The sequence below is a fragment of the Chionomys nivalis genome, chromosome 13, assembly GCF_950005125.1.
Source record: "Chionomys nivalis chromosome 13, mChiNiv1.1, whole genome shotgun sequence".
NCBI lineage: Eukaryota > Metazoa > Chordata > Mammalia > Rodentia > Cricetidae > Chionomys > Chionomys nivalis.
Genome location: NC_080098.1, coordinates 3,381,283 through 3,405,444, shown reverse-complemented (window position 1 = coordinate 3,405,444; position 24,162 = coordinate 3,381,283).

Below are 24,162 nucleotides of genomic sequence, written 5' to 3'. Positions count from 1 at the left end.
ATGACAAAGGATTGTTAGAAGTGAGAGCAGTTTTCCTTTTCTCTGTACTAATTTCATGAGAAGCAGTTGTTACGGCCATGTCCATGCATTGTTAGAAGTGAGAGCCTTTAGCTTTTCTTTGTACAAGTTTTACTTTGAAAGCTAATCACAGTGTTTTAAAATTGTATTAATTTCGTGGAAAGTTTTCATGAGAAATGCAGATTTGTTTCTCTGAAAAGAGAAGCAATTGTTTGGGATGTGTCAAAGGATTGATAGAAGTGAGAACGTTGTTACCTTACTTTTCTCTGTAGAAGATTTCCTTTGAGACATAATCACGATCTTTTGAAAGAGTACTATTTTATGAGAAGCTTTAGTGAGAAACGCACATGTGTTTCTCTGAAAAGAGAAGCAGTTGTTTGGGATATGTCAAAGGATTGCTTAAGTGAGAGCAGTGTTTCCTTTCTCTGTACAAGCTTGATTTTGAAGGAGTACGTTCTTTTGAAAGTGTATTAATTGCATGAAAATCTCTAGTGAGAAACGCACACGTGTTTCTCTGAAAGAGAATCAGTTGTTAGAGATATCTATAAGTATTGTTAGAATTGAGTGTAGAGTTGCTTTTTTCTTTACTAGCTTTACTTTGAAAGATAATGGCGTTCTTTCTAAAGTGTATTAATTTCACAATATGCTTTATTGAGAAACCCACATGTGTTTCTCTGAAAAAGAAGCAGTTGTTTAAGACATGTCAAAGGTTGGTTAGATGTGTGAGCATTGTTACTTTTCTCTGTAGAAGCTTTACTTTTAAAGGTAATCACGTTGTTTTGAAAATATACTAATTTCATGAGAAGCTTTAGTCAGAAATGTAGATGCGTTTTTCTGAAAAGAGAACCGGTTGTTCAGCACATGTCAAAGGATTGTTAGAAGTGAGAGAATTTATACTTTTCTTTGTACAAGCTTTACTTTGAAAGATAATCAGTTTCTTTGAAAGTGTTTCTGTGAACAGAGAAGCAATTGTTTGGGACATGTCAAAGGAATGATAGAAGTGAGAGTGTTGTTACTTTTCTTTTTAGAAGCTTTTCTTAGAATGATAATGACGTTTTTTATAAAGCGTATTAATTTCACAAAATGCTTTAGTGAGAAACCCACATGCATTTCTCTGAAAAAAGAACCAGTTGTTTGGGACATGTCAAAGGTTTGTTAGAAATGAGAGCATTGTTACTTTTCTCTGTAGAAGTTTTCTTTGAAAGATAATCACATTCTTTGAAAGTGTGCTAATTTCATGAGAATCTTTAGTGAGAAACGCACATGCATTTCTCTGAAAAGAGAAGCAGTTGTTTGGGATATGTCAAAGGATTGTTAGAAGTGAGAGCACTGTTCCTTTTCTCTGTATAAGCTTAAATTTGAAGTATAATCACGTTTTTTGAAAGTGTATTAGAAGGGAGAACTGTGTTCCATTTCTCTATACAAACTTTATTTGAAAGATAATCATGTTCTTTTGAAAGTGTATAATCTCATGAAATGCTTTAAGTCAGAAATGCACATGTTCTTTGAAAAGAGAAGTAGTTTTCGACATGACAAAGTTGTTAGAGTAAGAACAGTGTAGTTTTCGAATGACAACATTTGGAAGATGACAAGTCTGGAACATCTCAAAAAAGAGTTAGAAGTGAGTTCCGTTTTGCTTTTCTTTGTTCAAGCTTTTCTTTGAAATAAAATCATGTTCTTTGGAAAGTGTATAATTTCATGAAATGCTTTAGTGAGAAATTGACATGTGTTTTTCTGAAAAGAGGAGCAGTTGTTTAGGACATTTAAAAGTATTTTTAGAATTTAGAACAGGGTATCTTTTCTCTGTTCAAACTTTACTTTGAAAGATAATCACGTTATTTTGAAAGTGTATAATTTCATGAAATGCTTAAGTAAGAAATGCACATGTGTTTCTCTGAAAAGAGGAGCAGTTCTTTGCGATCAGACAAAGAATTGTTAGAAGTTAGAACAGTGTTCCTTTTCTCTGTACAAACTTTATTTGAAAGAAAATAACGTTGTTTTGAAAGTGTACAATTTCATGAAAAAGTTTAGTGAGAAATGCACATGTGTATCTCTGAAAAGAGAAGCAGTTGTTTGGAACATGTCAAAGTCTTGTTAAGAAGTGAGAACAGTGTTCTTTTTCTCTGTACAACTTTACTTTGAAAGATAATCATGTTCTTTGAAAGTGTATAATTTCATGAAATGCTTTAGTGACAAACTCCCTGTGTTTCTCTGAAAAGAGGGGCAGTTGTGTGTGACATGACAATGTATTTTTTGAAGTATGAACAGTGTTTCATTTCTCTGTACTATCTTTATCTTCTGAAAGTGTATAATTTCATGAAATGCTTTAGTGAGAAATGCACATGTGTTTCTCTTCAAACAGAAGCAAATGTTTGGAACATGTCTAGTTTAGAGCATTTCAAAGAAGAGTAATAAGTGAGTTCTGTTTTTCTGTTCTTTCTGCAAGATTATTTAAAAGAAAATCACGTTCTTTTGAAAGTGTATAATTTCATGAAGTCTTTTGGTGGGAAAAGTAAATGTTTTTCTCTGAAAAGACGGGCAGTTGTTTGCAACATGACAAAGTATTGTTAGAAGTGAGTACAGTGTTCCTTTTCTCTGTACAATTTTTACTTTGAAAGAAAATCACATTCTGTTGAAAGTGAATAATTACATAAAATGATTTAGTGAGAAACGCACATGTGTATCTCTGAAAAGAGAAGCAGTTGTTTGGAACATGTCAAAGTATTGTTAGGAGTGAGAACAGTGTTCCTTTGCTCTGTACTAACTTTACTTTGAAAGATAATGACATTCTTTTAAAGCGTATAATTTCATGAAATGTTTCACTGAGGAACACACATGTGTTTCTCTGAAAAGAGAAGCAGTTGTTTGGAACATGGCAAAGAAGAGTTAGAGGAGAGTTCTGTTTTGCTTTTCTTTGTGCAAGCTTTACTTTGAAAGAAAATCATATTCATTGAAAGTGTATATTTTCATGAAATGATTTAGTGAGAAACGCACATGTGTTTCTCTGAAAAGGGGAGCAGTTGTTTAGGACATTTATGAGTATTTTTAGAAGTGAGAAGAGTGTTTCTTTTTTTTGTTCAAACTTTACTTTGAAAGATAATCACATTCTTTTGAAAGTGTATAATTTCATGAAATGCTTTGGTGAGAAAAGTAAATGTTTTCCTCTGAAAAGAAGCGCAGTTGTTTGCGACATGACAAAGTACTGTTAGAAGTGAGTACAGTGTTCCTTTTCTCTGTACAATCTTTACTTTGAATAAAAATCACATTTTTTTGAAAGTGAATAATTTCATGAAATGGTTTAGTGAGAAATGCACATGTGTATCTCTAAAAAGAGAAGCAGTTGTTTGGAACACGTCAAAGTATTGTTAGAAGTGAGAACAGTGTTCCTTTTCTCTGTACAAACTTTACTTTGAAAGATAATCACGTTCTTTTGAACGTGGATAATTTCATGAAATGTTTTAGTGAGAAACGCACATGTATTTCTCTGAAAAGATGTGCAGTTGTTTGCAAGATGACAAAGTATTGTTACAAGTATTAACAGTGTTCAATTTATCTGTACAATTTTTACTTTAAAAGAAAATCACATTCTTTTGAAACTGTATAATTTCATGAAATGATTTAGGGAGAAACGCACATGTGTTTCTCTGGAAAGAAGAACATTTGTGTGGGACATGTAAAAGTATTGTTAGAAGTGAGAAGACTGTTTCTTTTCTCTGTAAAACCTTTACATTGAAAGATAATCACGTTCTTTTGAAAGTGTATAATTTCATGAAATTCATTATTGAGAAACAGACATGTGTTTGTCTGAAAAGAGAAGCAGTTGTTTGGAACATATAAAAGTATTGTTAAAAGTGAGAACAGTGTTCCTTTTCTCTGTACAAACTTTACTTTGAAAGATAATCACGTTCTTTTGAAAGTGTATAATTTCTTGAAATGCTTTAGTGAGAAATGCACATTTAATTTTTGTAAAGAGAAGGAGTGGTTTGCAACATGAAAAAGTATTGTTAGAAGTGAGAACAGTGTTCCATTTCTTGTACAAACTTTATTTGAAAGAAAATCACATTGTTTTGAAAGTGTACACTTTCATGAAACGTTTTAGTGAGAAATGCACATGTGTTTCTCTGAAAAGAGGGACAGTTGTTTGCAACATGACAAAGTATTGTTACAAGTATTATCAGTGTTCAATTTATCTGTACAATCTTTACTTTAAAAGAAAATCACATTCTTTTGAAAGTGTATAATTTCATGAAATGGTTTAGTGAGAAATGCACATGTGTTTCTCTGAAAAGAGAAGCAGTTGTGTGGGACTTGTAAAAGTATTGTTAGAAGTGAGAAGACTGTTTCTTTTCTCTGTACAAACTTTACATTAAAAGATAATCACGTTCTTTTGAAAGTGTATAATTTTATGAAATGCTTTATTGAGAAAAAGACATGTGTTTGTCTGAAAAGAGAAGCAGTTGTTTGGAAGATACCAAGTTTGGAACATGTCAAAGAAGAGTTAGAAGTGAGTTCTGTTTACTTTTCTTTGTGCAAGCTTTACTTTGAAAGAAAATCACATTATTTTAAAAATGTATAATTTCATAGAATGTTTTAGTGAGAAACGCACATGTGTTTCTCTGAAAAGAGGAGCATTTGTGTGGGACATGTAAATGTATTGTTAGAAGTGAGAAGACTGTTTCTTTTCTCTGTACAAACTTTACATTGAAAGATAATCACGTTCTTTTGAAAGTGTATAATTTTATGAAATGCTTTATTGAGAAATGGACATGTGTTTGTCTGAAAAGAGAAGCAGTTGTTTGGAAGATATCAAGATTGGAACATGTCAAAGAAGAGTTAGAAGTGAGTTCTGTTTTGCTTTTCTTTGTGCAAGCTTTAATTTGAAAGAAAATCATGTTCATTGAAAGTGTATATTTTCATGAAATGCTTTAGTGAGAAATGCACATGTGTTTCTCTTAAAAGAGGAGCAGTTGTTTGGAACATATAAAAGTATTCTTAGAAGTGAGAACAGTGTTCCTTTTCTCTGTACAAACTTTACTTTGAAAGATAATCACGTTCTTTTGAAAGTGTATAATTTCTTGAAATGCTTTAGTGAGAACAGCACATGTGATTCTTTGTAAAGAGAAGAAGTGGTATGCAACATGAAAAAGTATTGTTACAAGTGAGAACAGTGTTCCATTTCTTGTACAAACTTTATTTGAAAGAAAATCACGTACTTTTGAAAGTGTATAATTTCATGAAATGGTTTAGTGAGAAACACAATGTGTTTCTCTTAAAAGAGGAACAGTTGTTTGGAACATATAAAAGTATTGTTAGAAGTGAGAACAGTGTTCCTTTTCTCTGTACAAACTTTACTTTGAAAGAAAATCACGTTCTTTTGAAAGTGTATAATTACATGAAATGCTTTAGTGAGAAATGCACACGTTTCTCTGAAAAGAGGGGTAGTTGTTTGAGACTTGACAAAGTATTGTTAGAAGTTAGTACAGTATTGCTTTTTTCTTTACAATCTTTACTAAAAGAAAATTGCATTCTTTTCAAAGTGAATAATTCCATGAAATGGTTTAGTAAGATACACACATGTGTATCTCTGAAAAGAGAAGCAGTTGTTTTCGACATGACAAAGTATTGTTAGAAGTGAGAACATTGTTCCATTTGTCTGTACAATCTTTACTTTGAAAGAAAATCACCTTATTTTGAAAGTGTATAATTTCATTAAATGCTTTAGTGAGAAAAGCACATGTGTTTCTCTGAAATGTGTAGCAGTTTTTTGGGACATGTAAAAGTATTGCTTGAAGTGACAACAGTGTTTCTTTTCTCTGTACAAACTTTATTTTGAAAGATAATCACGTTCTTTTGAAAGTATATAATATCATGAAATGCTTTATTGAGAAACGGACATGTGTTACTCTGAAAAGAGGTGCAGTTCTTTGCGACCGGAAAAAGTATTGTTAGAAGTGAGAACAGTGTTCCTTTTCTCTGTACAATCATTACTTTGATAGCAAATCACGTTCTTTTGAATGTGTATAATTTCATTAAATGGTTTAGTGAGAAACGCACATGTGTATCTCTGAAAAGAGAAGCAGTTCTTTGGAACATGTCAAAGTATTGTTAAGAATTGAAAAGAGTGTTACTTTTCTCTATACAAACCTTACTTAGAGAGATAATCACATTCTCTTGAAAGTGTATAAATTCATGAAATGCTTTAGTGAGAAACACACATGTGTTTTTCTAAAAAGAGATGCAGTTCTTTCCGACAAGACTAAGTATTGTTAGAAGTGTGAACAGTGTTCCATTTCTCTGTACAATCTTTACTTTAAAAGATAATCACATTCTTTTGAAAGTGTATAATTTCATGAAATGATTTATTGAGAAACGCACATTTTTATCTATGAAAAGAGAAGCAGTTGTTTGGAAAATGTCAAAGTATTGTTAAGAAGTGAGAACAGTGTTCCTTTTCTCTGTACAAACTTTACTCTGAAAGATAATCACATTCTTTGGAAAGTGTAATAAATTCATAAAATGTTTTAGTGTAAAACGCACATGTGTTTCTCTGAAAAGAGGAGCAGATGTCTGGGACATGTAAAAGTATAGTTAGAAGTGAGAACAGTGTTCCTTTTCTCTGTAAAACTTTGCTTTGAAAGATAATCATGTTCTTTTGAAAGTGTATTTATTGCATGAAATTCTTTTAAGAAACACACAAGTGTTTCTCTGTAAAGAGAAGCAGTTGTTTGCGACCTGTCAAAGTATTGTTAGAACTGAGATAAGTATTCTTTTTCTCTGTACAAGCTTTACTTTGAAAGATAATCACATTGCTTTGAAAGTGCGTTCATTTCCTGAAAAGCTTATTTAGAAACGCATATGTGTTTCTTAGTAAAGAGAAGCAGTTGTTTGTGACATGTCAAAGTATTGTGAGAAGTGAGATTAGTGTTCCTTTTCTCTGTACAAGCTTTATTTTGAAAGATAATCACATTATTTTGAAAGTGTAGTTTTTCTTGAAAAGCTTAAGTTAGAAACGCACTTGTGTTTCTTGGTAAAGAGAAGCAGTTGTTTGCGGGATATCAAAGTATCGTTAGAAGTGAGATCAGTGTACCTTTCTCTGTACAAGCTTTACTTTGAAAGATAATCACATTCTTTTGAAAGTGTATTTATTTTATAAATACCTTTAGTAAGAAACGCACATGTCTTTCTCTGTAAAGGGAAGCATTTCTTTGCGACATATCAAAGTATTTTTACAAGTGAGATCAGTGTACCTTTCTCTGTAGAAGCTTTACATTGAAAGATAACCACATTCTTTTGAAAGTGTATTCATTTTATTAAAACCTTTAGTAAGAAGAGCACATGTCTTTCTCTGTGAAGAAAACCAGTTGTTTGTGACATGTCAAATGTTTGTTAGAAGTGGGATCAGTGTTCCTTTTCTCTGTACAAGCTTCATTTTGAAAGATAATCTCATTTTTTTGAAAGTGTAATCTTTCCTGAAAAGCTTTAGTTAGAAACGCACTTGTGTTACTTGGTAAGGAGAAGCTGTTGTGTAGGACATGTAAAAGTATTGTTTGAAGTGAGGTCAATATTCCTTATCTCTGTAGAAGCTTTCCTTTAAAGATAATCACATTTTTTTGAAACTATATTCATTTCCAGAAAAGCTTTAGTAACTAACACACATGTGTTTCTTGGTAAAGAGTAGCAGTTGTTTGCGTCATGTCAACGTCTGGTTAGAAGTGATATCATGGTTCCCTTTCTCTGTACAAGCTTTAATTTGAAGGATAATCAAGTTCTTTTGAAAGTGTATACATTTTTTGAAAAGCATTAGTTAGAAACACACACGTGTTTCTTGGTAAAAAGAAGCCATTGTTTGCGACATGTCAAAGTATTTTTAGAAGTGAGATCAGTGTACCTTTCTCTGTACAAACTTTACATTGAAAGATAATCACATTCTTTTGAAAGTGTATTCATTTCATTAATAGCTTTAGTAAGAAACGCACAAGTGTTTCTCTGTAAAGAGAAGCTGTTGTTTGCGACATGTCAAAGTATTGTTAGAAGTGAGATCAGTGTTCCATTCTCTGTAGAAGCTTTGCTTTGAAATACAATTGGTTCTTTAAAAAGTGTATTCATTTCTTTAAAACTTTAGTAAGCAAAGCACATGTGTTACTTGGTTAGGAGAAGCAGTTGTTTGGGACATGTCAAAATATTGTTTGAAGTGAGATCAATATTCCTTCTCTCTGTACAAGCTTTAATTTGAAAGATAATCACGTTCTTTTGAAAGTGTATACATTTCTTGAAAATCTTTAGTAAGAAACATACATGTATTTCTCTCTAAAGAAAAGCAGTTGTTTGTGACATGTCAAATTACTGTTAAAAATGAGAACAGTTTTCTTTTCTCTCTACAAGCTTTACTTTGAAAGATAATCTCATTGTTTTGAAAGTGTATTCATTTCAAAAATAGCTTTAGTAAGAAACGCACAACTGTTTCTCTGTAAAGAAAAGCCATTTTTTGCGACATGTCAAAGTATTTTTGGAAGAGAGATAAGTGTTCCTTTCTCTGTAGAAGCTTTACTTTGAAAGATAATCACATTTATTTCAAAGTGTATTCATTTCATGAAAAGCTTTAGGAAGAAACACACATGTGTTTCCCTGTAAAGAGAAGCAGTTGTTTGCGACGTGTCAAATTATTGTTAGAAGTGATATCAATGTTCCTTTTCTCTGTAGAAGCTTTACTTTGAAAGAAAGTCACATTCTTTGGAAAGTGTATTCATTTTATAAATAGCTTTAGTAAGAAACACACGTCTTTCTGTGTAAAGAAAAGTTGTTTGCGACATGTCAAATTACTGTTAGAAGTGAGATCAGTGTTCCTTTTCTCTGTAGAAGCTATGCTTTGAAATATAATCACGTTCTTTTGAAAGTGTATTCATTTCTTGAAAAGCTTTACTAAGAAACCCACGTGTATCTTGTTAAAGAGAAGCAATTGTTTGCGACATGTCAAAGTATTGTTTGAAGTGAGATCAGTATTCCTTTTCTCTGTAGAAGCTTTATTTGAAAGATAATCACATTCTTTTGAAAGTGTATTCATTTCTTGAAATGCTTTAGTAAGAAACGCACATGTCTTTTTCTGTAAAGCAAAGCAGTTCTTTGTGACATGTCAAAGGCTTGTTAGAAGTGAGATCCGTGTTCCTTTTCTCTGTAGAATCTTTGCTTTTAAATATAATCACGTTCCTTTTAAAGTGTATTCATTTTAGGAAAAGCTTTATTAAGAAATGCACATGTGCTTCTCCTTATAGAGAAGCAGATTTTTCCGACATATCTATTACTGTTTGAAGTGAGATCAGTTTTCCTTTTCTCTGTAGAAGCTTTACTTTGGAAGATAATCACATTGTTTTGAAAGAGTTCATTTCAAAAATAGCTTTAGTAAGAAACGCAAAAGTGTTTCTTTGTAAAGAAAAGCAGTTGTTTGCAACATGGCAAATTACTGTTAGAAGTGAGATCAGTGTTACTTTTCTCTGTAGAAGCTTTGCTTTGAAATATAATCATGTTCTTTTGAAAGTGTATTCATCTCTTGAAAAGCTTTATTAAGAAACACATGTGTTTCTTGGTAAAGAGAAGCAGTTTTTGCTACATGTCAAAGTCTTTTGAGAAGTGAGATCAGTGTTCCTTTTCTCTATAGAAGCTTTACTTTGGAAGATAATCACGTTTTTTTGAAAGTGCATTTATTTCATGAAATACTTTTGTAAGAAACACACATGTGTTTCTCTGTAAGGAGAAGCAGTTGTTTTCGACATGTCAAAGTATTGTTAGAAGTGAGATCAGTAGTCATTTTCTGTGTGCAAGCTTTAATTTGAAATATAATCACGTTCTTTTGAAAGTGTATTTATTTCTTTAAATGCTTTAGTAATAACACACATGTGTTTCTTGGTAAGGAAAGGCAGTTGTTTCTGACATGTCAAAGCCTTGTTAGAAGTGAGATCAGTATTCATTTCTCTTTAGAAACGTTACTTTGAAAGATAATCACATTCTTTGAAAGTGTATTCATTTCATAAATAACTTAAGTAAGAAATGCACAACTGTTCCTTGTAAAGAGAAGCCATTGTTTACGACATGTCAAAGTATTGTTAGAAGTGAGATCAGTGTTCCTTTTCTCTGTACAAGCTTTACATTGAAAGATAATCACGCTATTTTGAAACTGTATTCTTTCCTGAAAAGCTTTAGTTAAAACGCACTTGTGTTACTTGGTAAGGAGAAGCAGTTGTTTGCGACATGTCAAAGTGTTGTTTGAAGTGAGGTCAATATTCCTTTTCTAGGTACAAGATTTACTTTGAAAGATAATCACATTCTTTTGAAAGTGTATTCATTTCCTGAAAAGCTTTAGTAACTAACACACATGTGTTTCTTGATAAAGAGAAGCAGTTTTTTGCGACATGTCAACGTCTTGTTAGAAGTGATATCAGTGTTCCTTTTCTCTGTACAAGCTTCATTTTGAAAGATAATCTCATTTTTTTGAAAGTGTAATCTTTCCTGAAAAGCTTTAGTTAGAAACGCACTTGTGTTACTTGGTAAGGAGAAGCTGTTGTGTAGGACATGTAAAAGTATTGTTTGAAGTGAGGTCAATATTCCTTATCTCTGTAGAAGCTTTCCTTTAAAGATAATCACATTTTTTTGAAACTATATTCATTTCCAGAAAAGCTTTAGTAACTAACACACATGTGTTTCTTGGTAAAGAGTAGCAGTTGTTTGCGTCATGTCAACGTCTGGTTAGAAGTGATATCATGGTTCCCTTTCTCTGTACAAGCTTTAATTTGAAGGATAATCAAGTTCTTTTGAAAGTGTATACATTTTTTGAAAAGCATTAGTTAGAAACACACACGTGTTTCTTGGTAAAGAGAAGCCATTGTTTGCGACATGTCAAAGTATTTTTAGAAGTGAGATCAGTGTACCTTTCTCTGTACAAACTTTACATTGAAAGATAATCACATTCTTTTGAAAGTGTATTCATTTCATTAATAGCTTTAGTAAGAAACGCACAACTGTTTCTCTGTAAAGAGAAGCTGTTGTTTGCGACATGTCAAAGTATTGTTAGAAGTGAGATCAGTGTTCCATTCTCTGTAGAAGCTTTGCTTTGAAATACAATTGGTTCTTTAAAAAGTGTATTCATTTCTTTAAAACTTTAGTAAGCAAAGCACATGTGTTACTTGGTTAGGAGAAGCAGTTGTTTGGGACATGTCAAAATATTGTTTGAAGTGAGATCAATATTCCTTTTCTCTGTACAAGCTTTAATTTGAAAGATAATCACGTTCTTTTGAAAGTGTATACATTTCTTGAAAATCTTTAGTAAGAAACATACATGTATTTCTCTCTAAAGAAAAGCAGTTGTTTGTGACATGTCAAATTACTGTTAAAAATGAGAACAGTTTTCTTTTCTCTCTACAAGCTTTACTTTGAAAGATAATCTCATTGTTTTGAAAGTGTATTCATTTCAAAAATAGCTTTAGTAAGAAACGCACAACTGTTTCTCTGTAAAGAAAAGCCATTTTTTGCGACATGTCAAAGTATTTTTGGAAGAGAGATAAGTGTTCCTTTCTCTGTAGAAGCTTTACTTTGAAAGATAATCACATTTATTTCAAAGTGTATTCATTTCATGAAAAGCTTTAGGAAGAAACACACATGTGTTTCCCTGTAAAGAGAAGCAGTTGTTTGCGACGTGTCAAATTATTGTTAGAAGTGATATCAATGTTCCTTTTCTCTGTAGAAGCTTTACTTTGAAAGAAAGTCACATTCTTTGGAAAGTGTATTCATTTTATAAATAGCTTTAGTAAGAAACACACGTCTTTCTGTGTAAAGAAAAGTTGTTTGCGACATGTCAAATTACTGTTAGAAGTGAGATCAGTGTTCCTTTTCTCTGTAGAAGCTATGCTTTGAAATATAATCACGTTCTTTTGAAAGTGTATTCATTTCTTGAAAAGCTTTACTAAGAAACCCACGTGTATCTTGTTAAAGAGAAGCAATTGTTTGCGACATGTCAAAGTATTGTTTGAAGTGAGATCAGTATTCCTTTTCTCTGTAGAAGCTTTATTTGAAAGATAATCACATTCTTTTGAAAGTGTATTCATTTCTTGAAATGCTTTAGTAAGAAACGCACATGTCTTTTTCTGTAAAGCAAAGCAGTTCTTTGTGACATGTCAAAGGCTTGTTAGAAGTGAGATCCGTGTTCCTTTTCTCTGTAGAATCTTTGCTTTTAAATATAATCACGTTCCTTTTAAAGTGTATTCATTTTAGGAAAAGCTTTATTAAGAAATGCACATGTGCTTCTCCTTATAGAGAAGCAGATTTTTCCGACATATCTATTACTGTTTGAAGTGAGATCAGTTTTCCTTTTCTCTGTAGAAGCTTTACTTTGGAAGATAATCACATTGTTTTGAAAGTTCATTTCAAAAATAGCTTTAGTAAGAAACGCAAAAGTGTTTCTTTGTAAAGAAAAGCAGTTGTTTGCAACATGGCAAATTACTGTTAGAAGTGAGATCAGTGTTACTTTTCTCTGTAGAAGCTTTGCTTTGAAATATAATCATGTTCTTTTGAAAGTGTATTCATCTCTTGAAAAGCTTTATTAAGAAACACATGTGTTTCTTGGTAAAGAGAAGCAGTTTTTGCTACATGTCAAAGTCTTTTGAGAAGTGAGATCAGTGTTCCTTTTCTCTATAGAAGCTTTACTTTGGAAGATAATCACGTTTTTTTGAAAGTGCATTTATTTCATGAAATACTTTTGTAAGAAACACACATGTGTTTCTCTGTAAGGAGAAGCAGTTGTTTTCGACATGTCAAAGTATTGTTAGAAGTGAGATCAGTAGTCATTTTCTGTGTGCAAGCTTTAATTTGAAATATAATCACGTTCTTTTGAAAGTGTATTTATTTCTTTAAATGCTTTAGTAATAACACACATGTGTTTCTTGGTAAGGAAAGGCAGTTGTTTCTGACATGTCAAAGCCTTGTTAGAAGTGAGATCAGTATTCATTTCTCTTTAGAAACGTTACTTTGAAAGATAATCACATTCTTTGAAAGTGTATTCATTTCATAAATAACTTAAGTAAGAAATGCACAACTGTTCCTTGTAAAGAGAAGCCATTGTTTACGACATGTCAAAGTATTGTTAGAAGTGAGATCAGTGTTCCTTTTCTCTGTACAAGCTTTACATTGAAAGATAATCACGCTATTTTGAAACTGTATTCTTTCCTGAAAAGCTTTAGTTAAAACGCACTTGTGTTACTTGGTAAGGAGAAGCAGTTGTTTGCGACATGTCAAAGTGTTGTTTGAAGTGAGGTCAATATTCCTTTTCTAGGTACAAGATTTACTTTGAAAGATAATCACATTCTTTTGAAAGTGTATTCATTTCCTGAAAAGCTTTAGTAACTAACACACATGTGTTTCTTGATAAAGAGAAGCAGTTTTTTGCGACATGTCAACGTCTTGTTAGAAGTGATATCAGTGATCCTTTTCTTTGTACAAGCTTTACTTTGAAGGATAATCACATTCTTTTGAAAGTGTATACATTTCTTGAACAGCTTTAGTTAGAAACACATGTGTTTCTTGGTAAAGAGAAGCAGTTGTTTGCGACATGTCAAAGTATTGTTAGAAGTGAGATCAGTTTACCTTTCTCTGTACAACTTTACTTTGAAAGATAATCATATTCTTCTGAAAGTGTATTCATTTCATTAATAGCTTTAGTAAGAAACGCACAAGTGTTTCTCTGTAAAGAGAAGCAGTTGTTTGCGACATGTCAAAGTATTGTTAGAAGTGAGATCAGTGTTCCATTCTCTGTAGAAACTCTGCTTTGAAATATAATCATTTTCTTTTAAAAGTGTATTCATTTCTTTAAAACTTTAGTAAGCAAAGCACATGTGTTACTTGGTTAGGAGAAGCAGTTGTTTGGGACATGTCAAAATATTGTTTGAAGTGAGATCAATATTCCCTTTCTCTGTACAAGCTTTAATTTGAAAGATAATCACGTTCTTTTGAAAGTGTATACATTTCTTGAAAATCTTTAGTAAGAAACATACATGTATTTCTCTCTAAAGAAAAGCAGTTGTTTGTGACATGTCAAATTACTGTTAAAAATGAGAACAGTTTTCTTTTCTCTCTACAAGCTTTACTTTGAAAGATAATCTCATTGTTTTGAAAGTGTATTCATTTCAAAAATAGCTTTAGTAAGAAACGCACAACTGTTTCTCTGTAAAGAAAAGCCATTTTTTGCGACATGTCAAAGTATTTTTGGAAGAGAGATAAGTGTTCCTTTCTCTGTAGAAGCTTTACTTTGAAAGATAATCACATTTATTTCAAAGTGTATTCATTTCATGAAAAGCTTTAGGAAGAAACACACATGTGTTTCCCTGTAAAGAGAAGCAGTTGTTTGCGACGTGTCAAATTATTGTTAGAAGTGATATCAATGTTCCTTTTCTCCGTAGAAGCTTTACTTTGAAAGAAAGTCACATTCTTTGGAAAGTGTATTCATTTTATAAATAGCTTTAGTAAGAAACACACGTCTTTCTGTGTAAAGAAAAGTTGTTTGCGACATGTCAAATTACTGTTAGAAGTGAGATCAGTGTTCCTTTTCTCTGTAGAAGCTATGCTTTGAAATATAATCACGTTCTTTTGAAAGTGTATTCATTTCTTGAAAAGCTTTACTAAGAAACCCACGTGTATCTTGTTAAAGAGAAGCAATTGTTTGCGACATGTCAAAGTATTGTTTGAAGTGAGATCAGTATTCCTTTTCTCTGTAGAAGCTTTATTTGAAAGATAATCACATTCTTTTGAAAGTGTATTCATTTCTTGAAATGCTTTAGTAAGAAACGCACATGTCTTTTTCTGTAAAGCAAAGCAGTTCTTTGTGACATGTCAAAGGCTTGTTAGAAGTGAGATCCGTGTTCCTTTTCTCTGTAGAATCTTTGCTTTTAAATATAATCACGTTCCTTTTAAAGTGTATTCATTTTAGGAAAAGCTTTATTAAGAAATGCACATGTGCTTCTCCTTATAGAGAAGCAGATTTTTCCGACATATCTATTACTGTTTGAAGTGAGATCAGTTTTCCTTTTCTCTGTAGAAGCTTTACTTTGGAAGATAATCACATTGTTTTGAAAGTTCATTTCAAAAATAGCTTTAGTAAGAAACGCAAAAGTGTTTCTTTGTAAAGAAAAGCAGTTGTTTGCAACATGGCAAATTACTGTTAGAAGTGAGATCAGTGTTACTTTTCTCTGTAGAAGCTTTGCTTTGAAATATAATCATGTTCTTTTGAAAGTGTATTCATCTCTTGAAAAGCTTTATTAAGAAACACATGTGTTTCTTGGTAAAGAGAAGCAGTTTTTGCTACATGTCAAAGTCTTTTGAGAAGTGAGATCAGTGTTCCTTTTCTCTATAGAAGCTTTACTTTGGAAGATAATCACGTTTTTTTGAAAGTGCATTTATTTCATGAAATACTTTTGTAAGAAACACACATGTGTTTCTCTGTAAGGAGAAGCAGTTGTTTTCGACATGTCAAAGTATTGTTAGAAGTGAGATCAGTAGTCATTTTCTGTGTGCAAGCTTTAATTTGAAATATAATCACGTTCTTTTGAAAGTGTATTTATTTCTTTAAATGCTTTAGTAATAACACACATGTGTTTCTTGGTAAGGAAAGGCAGTTGTTTCTGACATGTCAAAGCCTTGTTAGAAGTGAGATCAGTATTCATTTCTCTTTAGAAACGTTACTTTGAAAGATAATCACATTCTTTGAAAGTGTATTCATTTCATAAATAACTTAAGTAAGAAATGCACAACTGTTCCTTGTAAAGAGAAGCCATTGTTTACGACATGTCAAAGTATTGTTAGAAGTGAGATCAGTGTTCCTTTTCTCTGTACAAGCTTTACATTGAAAGATAATCACGCTATTTTGAAACTGTATTCTTTCCTGAAAAGCTTTAGTTAAAACGCACTTGTGTTACTTGGTAAGGAGAAGCAGTTGTTTGCGACATGTCAAAGTGTTGTTTGAAGTGAGGTCAATATTCCTTTTCTAGGTACAAGATTTACTTTGAAAGATAATCACATTCTTTTGAAAGTGTATTCATTTCCTGAAAAGCTTTAGTAACTAACACACATGTGTTTCTTGATAAAGAGAAGCAGTTTTTTGCGACATGTCAACGTCTTGTTAGAAGTGATATCAGTGATCCTTTTCTTTGTACAAGCTTTACTTTGAAGGATAATCACATTCTTTTGAAAGTGTATACATTTCTTGAACAGCTTTAGTTAGAAACACATGTGTTTCTTGGTAAAGAGAAGCAGTTGTTTGCGACATGTCAAAGTATTGTTAGAAGTGAGATCAGTTTACCTTTCTCTGTACAACTTTACTTTGAAAGATAATCATATTCTTCTGAAAGTGTATTCATTTCATTAATAGCTTTAGTAAGAAACGCACAAGTGTTTCTCTGTAAAGAGAAGCAGTTGTTTGCGACATGTCAAAGTATTGTTAGAAGTGAGATCAGTGTTCCATTCTCTGTAGAAACTCTGCTTTGAAATATAATCATTTTCTTTTAAAAGTGTATTCATTTCTTTAAAACTTTAGTAAGCAAAGCACATGTGTTACTTGGTTAGGAGAAGCAGTTGTTTGGGACATGTCAAAATATTGTTTGAAGTGAGATCAATATTCCCTTTCTCTGTACAAGCTTTAATTTGAAAGATAATCACGTTCTTTTGAAAGTGTATACATTTCTTGAAAATCTTTAGTAAGAAACATACATGTATTTCTCTCTAAAGAAAAGCAGTTGTTTGTGACATGTCAAATTACTGTTAAAAATGAGAACAGTTTTCTTTTCTCTCTACAAGCTTTACTTTGAAAGATAATCTCATTGTTTTGAAAGTGTATTCATTTCAAAAATAGCTTTAGTAAGAAACGCACAACTGTTTCTCTGTAAAGAAAAGCCATTTTTTGCGACATGTCAAAGTATTTTTGGAAGAGAGATAAGTGTTCCTTTCTCTGTAGAAGCTTTACTTTGAAAGATAATCACATTTATTTCAAAGTGTATTCATTTCATGAAAAGCTTTAGGAAGAAACACACATGTGTTTCCCTGTAAAGAGAAGCAGTTGTTTGCGACGTGTCAAATTATTGTTAGAAGTGATATCAATGTTCCTTTTCTCCGTAGAAGCTTTACTTTGAAAGAAAGTCACATTCTTTGGAAAGTGTATTCATTTTATAAACAGCTTTAGTAAGAAACACACGTCTTTCTGTGTAAAGAAAAGTTGTTTGCGACATGTCAAATTACTGTTAGAAGTGAGATCAGTGTTCCTTTTCTCTGTAGAAGCTATGCTTTGAAATATAATCACGTTCTTTTGAAAGTGTATTCATTTCTTGAAAAGCTTTACTAAGAAACCCACGTGTATCTTGTTAAAGAGAAGCAATTGTTTGCGACATGTCAAAGTATTGTTTGAAGTGAGATCAGTATTCCTTTTCTCTGTAGAAGCTTTATTTGAAAGATAATCACATTCTTTTGAAAGTGTATTCATTTCTTGAAATGCTTTAGTAAGAAACGCACATGTCTTTTTCTGTAAAGCAAAGCAGTTCTTTGTGACATGTCAAAGGCTTGTTAGAAGTGAGATCCGTGTTCCTTTTCTCTGTAGAATCTTTGCTTTTAAATATAATCACGTTCTTTTTAAAGTGTATTCATTTTAGGAAAAGCTTTATTAAGAAATGCACATGTGCTTCTCCTTATAGAGAAGCAGATTTTTTCGACATATCTATTACTGTTTGAAGTGAGATCAGTTTTCCTTTTCTCTGTAGAAGCTTTACTTTGGAAGATAATCACATTGTTTTGAAAGAGTTCATTTCAAAAATAGCTTTAGTAAGAAACGCAAAAGTGTTTCTTTGTAAAGAAAAGCAGTTGTTTGCAACATGGCAAATTACTGTTAGAAGTGAGATCAGTGTTACTTTTCTCTGTAGAAGCTTTGCTTTGAAATATAATCATGTTCTTTTGAAAGTGTATTCATCTCTTGAAAAGCTTTATTAAGAAACACATGTGTTTCTTGGTAAAGAGAAGCAGTTTTTGCTACATGTCAAAGTCTTTTGAGAAGTGAGATCAGTGTTCCTTTTCTCTATAGAAGCTTTACTTTGGAAGATAATCACGTTTTTTTGAAAGTGCATTTATTTCATGAAATACTTTTGTAAGAAACACACATGTGTTTCTCTGTAAGGAGAAGCAGTTGTTTTCGACATGTCAAAGTATTGTTAGAAGTGAGATCAGTAGTCATTTTCTGTGTGCAACCTTTAATTTGAAATATAATCACGTTCTTTTGAAAGTGTATTTATTTCTTTAAATGCTTTAGTAATAACACACATGTGTTTCTTGGTAAGGAAAGGCAGTTGTTTCTGACATGTCAAAGCCTTGTTAGAAGTGAGATCAGTGTTCATTTCTCTTTAGAAACGTTACTTTGAAAGATAATCACATTCTTTGAAAGTGTATTCATTTCATAAATAACTTAAGTAAGAAATGCACAACTGTTCCTTGTAAAGAGAAGCCATTGTTTACGACATGTCAAATTATTGTTAGAAGTGAGATCAGTGTTCCTTTTCTCTGTACAAGCTTTACATTGAAAGATAATCACGCTATTTTGAAACTGTATTCTTTCCTGAAAAGCTTTAGTTAAAACGCACTTGTGTTACTTGGTAAGGAGAAGCAGTTGTTTGCGACATGTCAAAGTGTTGTTTGAAGTGAGGTCAATATTCCTTTTCTAGGTACAAGATTTACTTTGAAAGATAATCACATTCTTTTGAAAGTGTATTCATTTCCTGAAAAGCTTTAGTAACTAACACACATGTGTTTCTTGATAAAGAGAAGCAGTTTTTTGCGACATGTCAACGTCTTGTTAGAAGTGATATCAGTGTTCCTTTTCTTTGTACAAGCTTTACTTTGAAGGATAATCACATTCTTTTGAAAGTGTATACATTTCTTGAACAGCTTTAGTTAGAAACACATGTGTTTCTTGGTAAAGAGAAGCAGTTGTTTGCGACATGTCAAAGTATTGTTAGAAGTGAGATCAGTTTACCTTTCTCTGTACAACTTTACTTTGAAAGATAATCATATTCTTCTGAAAGTGTATTCATTTCATTAATAGCTTTAGTAAGAAACGCACAAGTGTTTCTCTGTAAAGAGAAGCAGTTGTTTGCGACATGTCAAAGTATTGTTAGAAGTGAGATCAGTGTTCCATTCTCTGTAGAAACTCTGCTTTGAAATATAATCATGTTCTTTTAAAAGTGTATTCATTTCTTTAAAACTTTAGTAAGCAAAGCACATGTGTTACTTGGTTAGGAGAAGCAGTTGTTTGGGACATGTCAAAATATTGTTTGAAGTGAGATCAATATTCCTTTTCTCTGTACAAGCTTTAATTTGAAAGATAATCACGTTCTTTTGAAAGTGTATACATTTCTTGAAAATCTTTAGTAAGAAACATACATGTATTTCTCTCTAAAGAAAAGCAGTTGTTTGTGACATGTCAAATTACTGTTAAAAATGAGAACAGTTTTCTTTTCTCTCTACAAGCTTTACTTTGAAAGATAATCTCATTGTTTTGAAAGTGTATTCATTTCAAAAATAGCTTTAGTAAGAAACGCACAACTGTTTCTCTGTAAAGAAAAGCCATTTTTTGCGACATGTCAAAGTATTTTTGGAAGAGAGATAAGTGTTCCTTTCTCTGTAGAAGCTTTACTTTGAAAGATAATCACATTTATTTCAAAGTGTATTCATTTCATGAAAAGCTTTAGGAAGAAACACACATGTGTTTCCCTGTAAAGAGAAGCAGTTGTTTGCGACGTGTCAAATTATTGTTAGAAGTGATATCAATGTTCCTTTTCTCCGTAGAAGCTTTACTTTGAAAGAAAGTCACATTCTTTGGAAAGTGTATTCATTTTATAAATAGCTTTAGTAAGAAACACACGTCTTTCTGTGTAAAGAAAAGTTGTTTGCGACATGTCAAATTACTGTTAGAAGTGAGATCAGTGTTCCTTTTCTCTGTAGAAGCTATGCTTTGAAATATAATCACGTTCTTTTGAAAGTGTATTCATTTCTTGAAAAGCTTTACTAAGAAACCCACGTGTATCTTGTTAAAGAGAAGCAATTGTTTGCGACATGTCAAAGTATTGTTTGAAGTGAGATCAGTATTCCTTTTCTCTGTAGAAGCTTTATTTGAAAGATAATCACATTCTTTTGAAAGTGTATTCATTTCTTGAAATGCTTTAGTAAGAAACGCACATGTCTTTTTCTGTAAAGCAAAGCAGTTCTTTGTGACATGTCAAAGGCTTGTTAGAAGTGAGATCCGTGTTCCTTTTCTCTGTAGAATCTTTGCTTTTAAATATAATCACGTTCTTTTTAAAGTGTATTCATTTTAGGAAAAGCTTTATTAAGAAATGCACATGTGCTTCTCCTTATAGAGAAGCAGATTTTTTCGACATATCTATTACTGTTTGAAGTGAGATCAGTTTTCCTTTTCTCTGTAGAAGCTTTACTTTGGAAGATAATCACATTGTTTTGAAAGAGTTCATTTCAAAAATAGCTTTAGTAAGAAACGCAAAAGTGTTTCTTTGTAAAGAAAAGCAGTTGTTTGCAACATGGCAAATTACTGTTAGAAGTGAGATCAGTGTTACTTTTCTCTGTAGAAGCTTTGCTTTGAAATATAATCATGTTCTTTTGAAAGTGTATTCATCTCTTGAAAAGCTTTATTAAGAAACACATGTGTTTCTTGGTAAAGAGAAGCAGTTTTTGCTACATGTCAAAGTCTTTTGAGAAGTGAGATCAGTGTTCCTTTTCTCTATAGAAGCTTTACTTTGGAAGATAATCACGTTTTTTTGAAAGTGCATTTATTTCATGAAATACTTTTGTAAGAAACACACATGTGTTTCTCTGTAAGGAGAAGCAGTTGTTTTCGACATGTCAAAGTATTGTTAGAAGTGAGATCAGTAGTCATTTTCTGTGTGCAACCTTTAATTTGAAATATAATCACGTTCTTTTGAAAGTGTATTTATTTCTTTAAATGCTTTAGTAATAACACACATGTGTTTCTTGGTAAGGAAAGGCAGTTGTTTCTGACATGTCAAAGCCTTGTTAGAAGTGAGATCAGTGTTCATTTCTCTTTAGAAACGTTACTTTGAAAGATAATCACATTCTTTGAAAGTGTATTCATTTCATAAATAACTTAAGTAAGAAATGCACAACTGTTCCTTGTAAAGAGAAGCCATTGTTTACGACATGTCAAATTATTGTTAGAAGTGAGATCAGTGTTCCTTTTCTCTGTACAAGCTTTACATTGAAAGATAATCACGCTATTTTGAAACTGTATTCTTTCCTGAAAAGCTTTAGTTAAAACGCACTTGTGTTACTTGGTAAGGAGAAGCAGTTGTTTGCGACATGTCAAAGTGTTGTTTGAAGTGAGGTCAATATTCCTTTTCTAGGTACAAGATTTACTTTGAAAGATAATCACATTCTTTTGAAAGTGTATTCATTTCCTGAAAAGCTTTAGTAACTAACACACATGTGTTTCTTGATAAAGAGAAGCAGTTTTTTGCGACATGTCAACGTCTTGTTAGAAGTGATATCAGTGTTCCTTTTCTTTGTACAAGCTTTACTTTGAAGGATAATCACATTCTTTTGAAAGTGTATACATTTCTTGAACAGCTTTAGTTAGAAACACATGTGTTTCTTGGTAAAGAGAAGCAGTTGTTTGCGACATGTCAAAGTATTGTTAGAAGTGAGATCAGTTTACCTTTCTCTGTACAACTTTACTTTGAAAGATAATCATATTCTTCTGAAAGTGTATTCATTTCATTAATAGCTTTAGTAAGAAACGCACAAGTGTTTCTCTGTAAAGAGAAGCAGTTGTTTGCGACATGTCAAAGTATTGTTAGAAGTGAGATCAGTGTTCCATTCTCTGTAGAAACTCTGCTTTGAAATATAATCATGTTCTTTTAAAAGTGTATTCATTTCTTTAAAACTTTAGTAAGCAAAGCACATGTGTTACTTGGTTAGGAGAAGCAGTTGTTTGGGACATGTCAAAATATTGTTTGAAGTGAGATCAATATTCCTTTTCTCTGTACAAGCTTTAATTTGAAAGATAATCACGTTCTTTTGAAAGTGTATACATTTCTTGAAAATCTTTAGTAAGAAACATACATGTATTTCTCTCTAAAGAAAAGCAGTTGTTTGTGACATGTCAAATTACTGTTAAAAATGAGAACAGTTTTCTTTTCTCTCTACAAGCTTTACTTTGAAAGATAATCTCATTGTTTTGAAAGTGTATTCATTTCAAAAATAGCTTTAGTAAGAAACGCACAACTGTTTCTCTGTAAAGAAAAGCCATTTTTTGCGACATGTCAAAGTATTTTTGGAAGAGAGATAAGTGTTCCTTTCTCTGTAGAAGCTTTACTTTGAAAGATAATCACATTTATTTCAAAGTGTATTCATTTCATGAAAAGCTTTAGGAAGAAACACACATGTGTTTCCCTGTAAAGAGAAGCAGTTGTTTGCGACGTGTCAAATTATTGTTAGAAGTGATATCAATGTTCCTTTTCTCCGTAGAAGCTTTACTTTGAAAGAAAGTCACATTCTTTGGAAAGTGTATTCATTTTATAAATAGCTTTAGTAAGAAACACACGTCTTTCTGTGTAAAGAAAAGTTGTTTGCGACATGTCAAATTACTGTTAGAAGTGAGATCAGTGTTCCTTTTCTCTGTAGAAGCTATGCTTTGAAATATAATCACGTTCTTTTGAAAGTGTATTCATTTCTTGAAAAGCTTTACTAAGAAACCCACGTGTATCTTGTTAAAGAGAAGCAATTGTTTGCGACATGTCAAAGTATTGTTTGAAGTGAGATCAGTATTCCTTTTCTCTGTAGAAGCTTTATTTGAAAGATAATCACATTCTTTTGAAAGTGTATTCATTTCTTGAAATGCTTTAGTAAGAAACGCACATGTCTTTTTCTGTAAAGCAAAGCAGTTCTTTGTGACATGTCAAAGGCTTGTTAGAAGTGAGATCCGTGTTCCTTTTCTCTGTAGAATCTTTGCTTTTAAATATAATCACGTTCTTTTTAAAGTGTATTCATTTTAGGAAAAGCTTTATTAAGAAATGCACATGTGCTTCTCCTTATAGAGAAGCAGATTTTTTCGACATATCTATTACTGTTTGAAGTGAGATCAGTTTTCCTTTTCTCTGTAGAAGCTTTACTTTGGAAGATAATCACATTGTTTTGAAAGAGTTCATTTCAAAAATAGCTTTAGTAAGAAACGCAAAAGTGTTTCTTTGTAAAGAAAAGCAGTTGTTTGCAACATGGCAAATTACTGTTAGAAGTGAGATCAGTGTTACTTTTCTCTGTAGAAGCTTTGCTTTGAAATATAATCATGTTCTTTTGAAAGTGTATTCATCTCTTGAAAAGCTTTATTAAGAAACACATGTGTTTCTTGGTAAAGAGAAGCAGTTTTTGCTACATGTCAAAGTCTTTTGAGAAGTGAGATCAGTGTTCCTTTTCTCTATAGAAGCTTTACTTTGGAAGATAATCACGTTTTTTTGAAAGTGCATTTATTTCATGAAATACTTTTGTAAGAAACACACATGTGTTTCTCTGTAAGGAGAAGCAGTTGTTTTCGACATGTCAAAGTATTGTTAGAAGTGAGATCAGTAGTCATTTTCTGTGTGCAACCTTTAATTTGAAATATAATCACGTTCTTTTGAAAGTGTATTTATTTCTTTAAATGCTTTAGTAATAACACACATGTGTTTCTTGGTAAGGAAAGGCAGTTGTTTCTGACATGTCAAAGCCTTGTTAGAAGTGAGATCAGTATTCATTTCTCTTTAGAAACGTTACTTTGAAAGATAATCACATTCTTTGAAAGTGTATTCATTTCATAAATAACTTAAGTAAGAAACGCACAACTGTTCCTTGTAAAGAGAAGCCATTGTTTACGACATGTCAAAGTATTGGTAGAAGTGAGATCAGTGTTCCTTTTCTCTGTAGAATCTTTGTTTTGCAATATAAACATGTTCTTTTGAAAGTGTATTCATATCTTGAAAAGCTTTAGTAAGAAACGCACATGTGTTTCTCTGTAAAGAGAAGCAGATGTTTGCGACATGTCAAATTACTGTTAGAAGTGAGATTAGTTTTCCT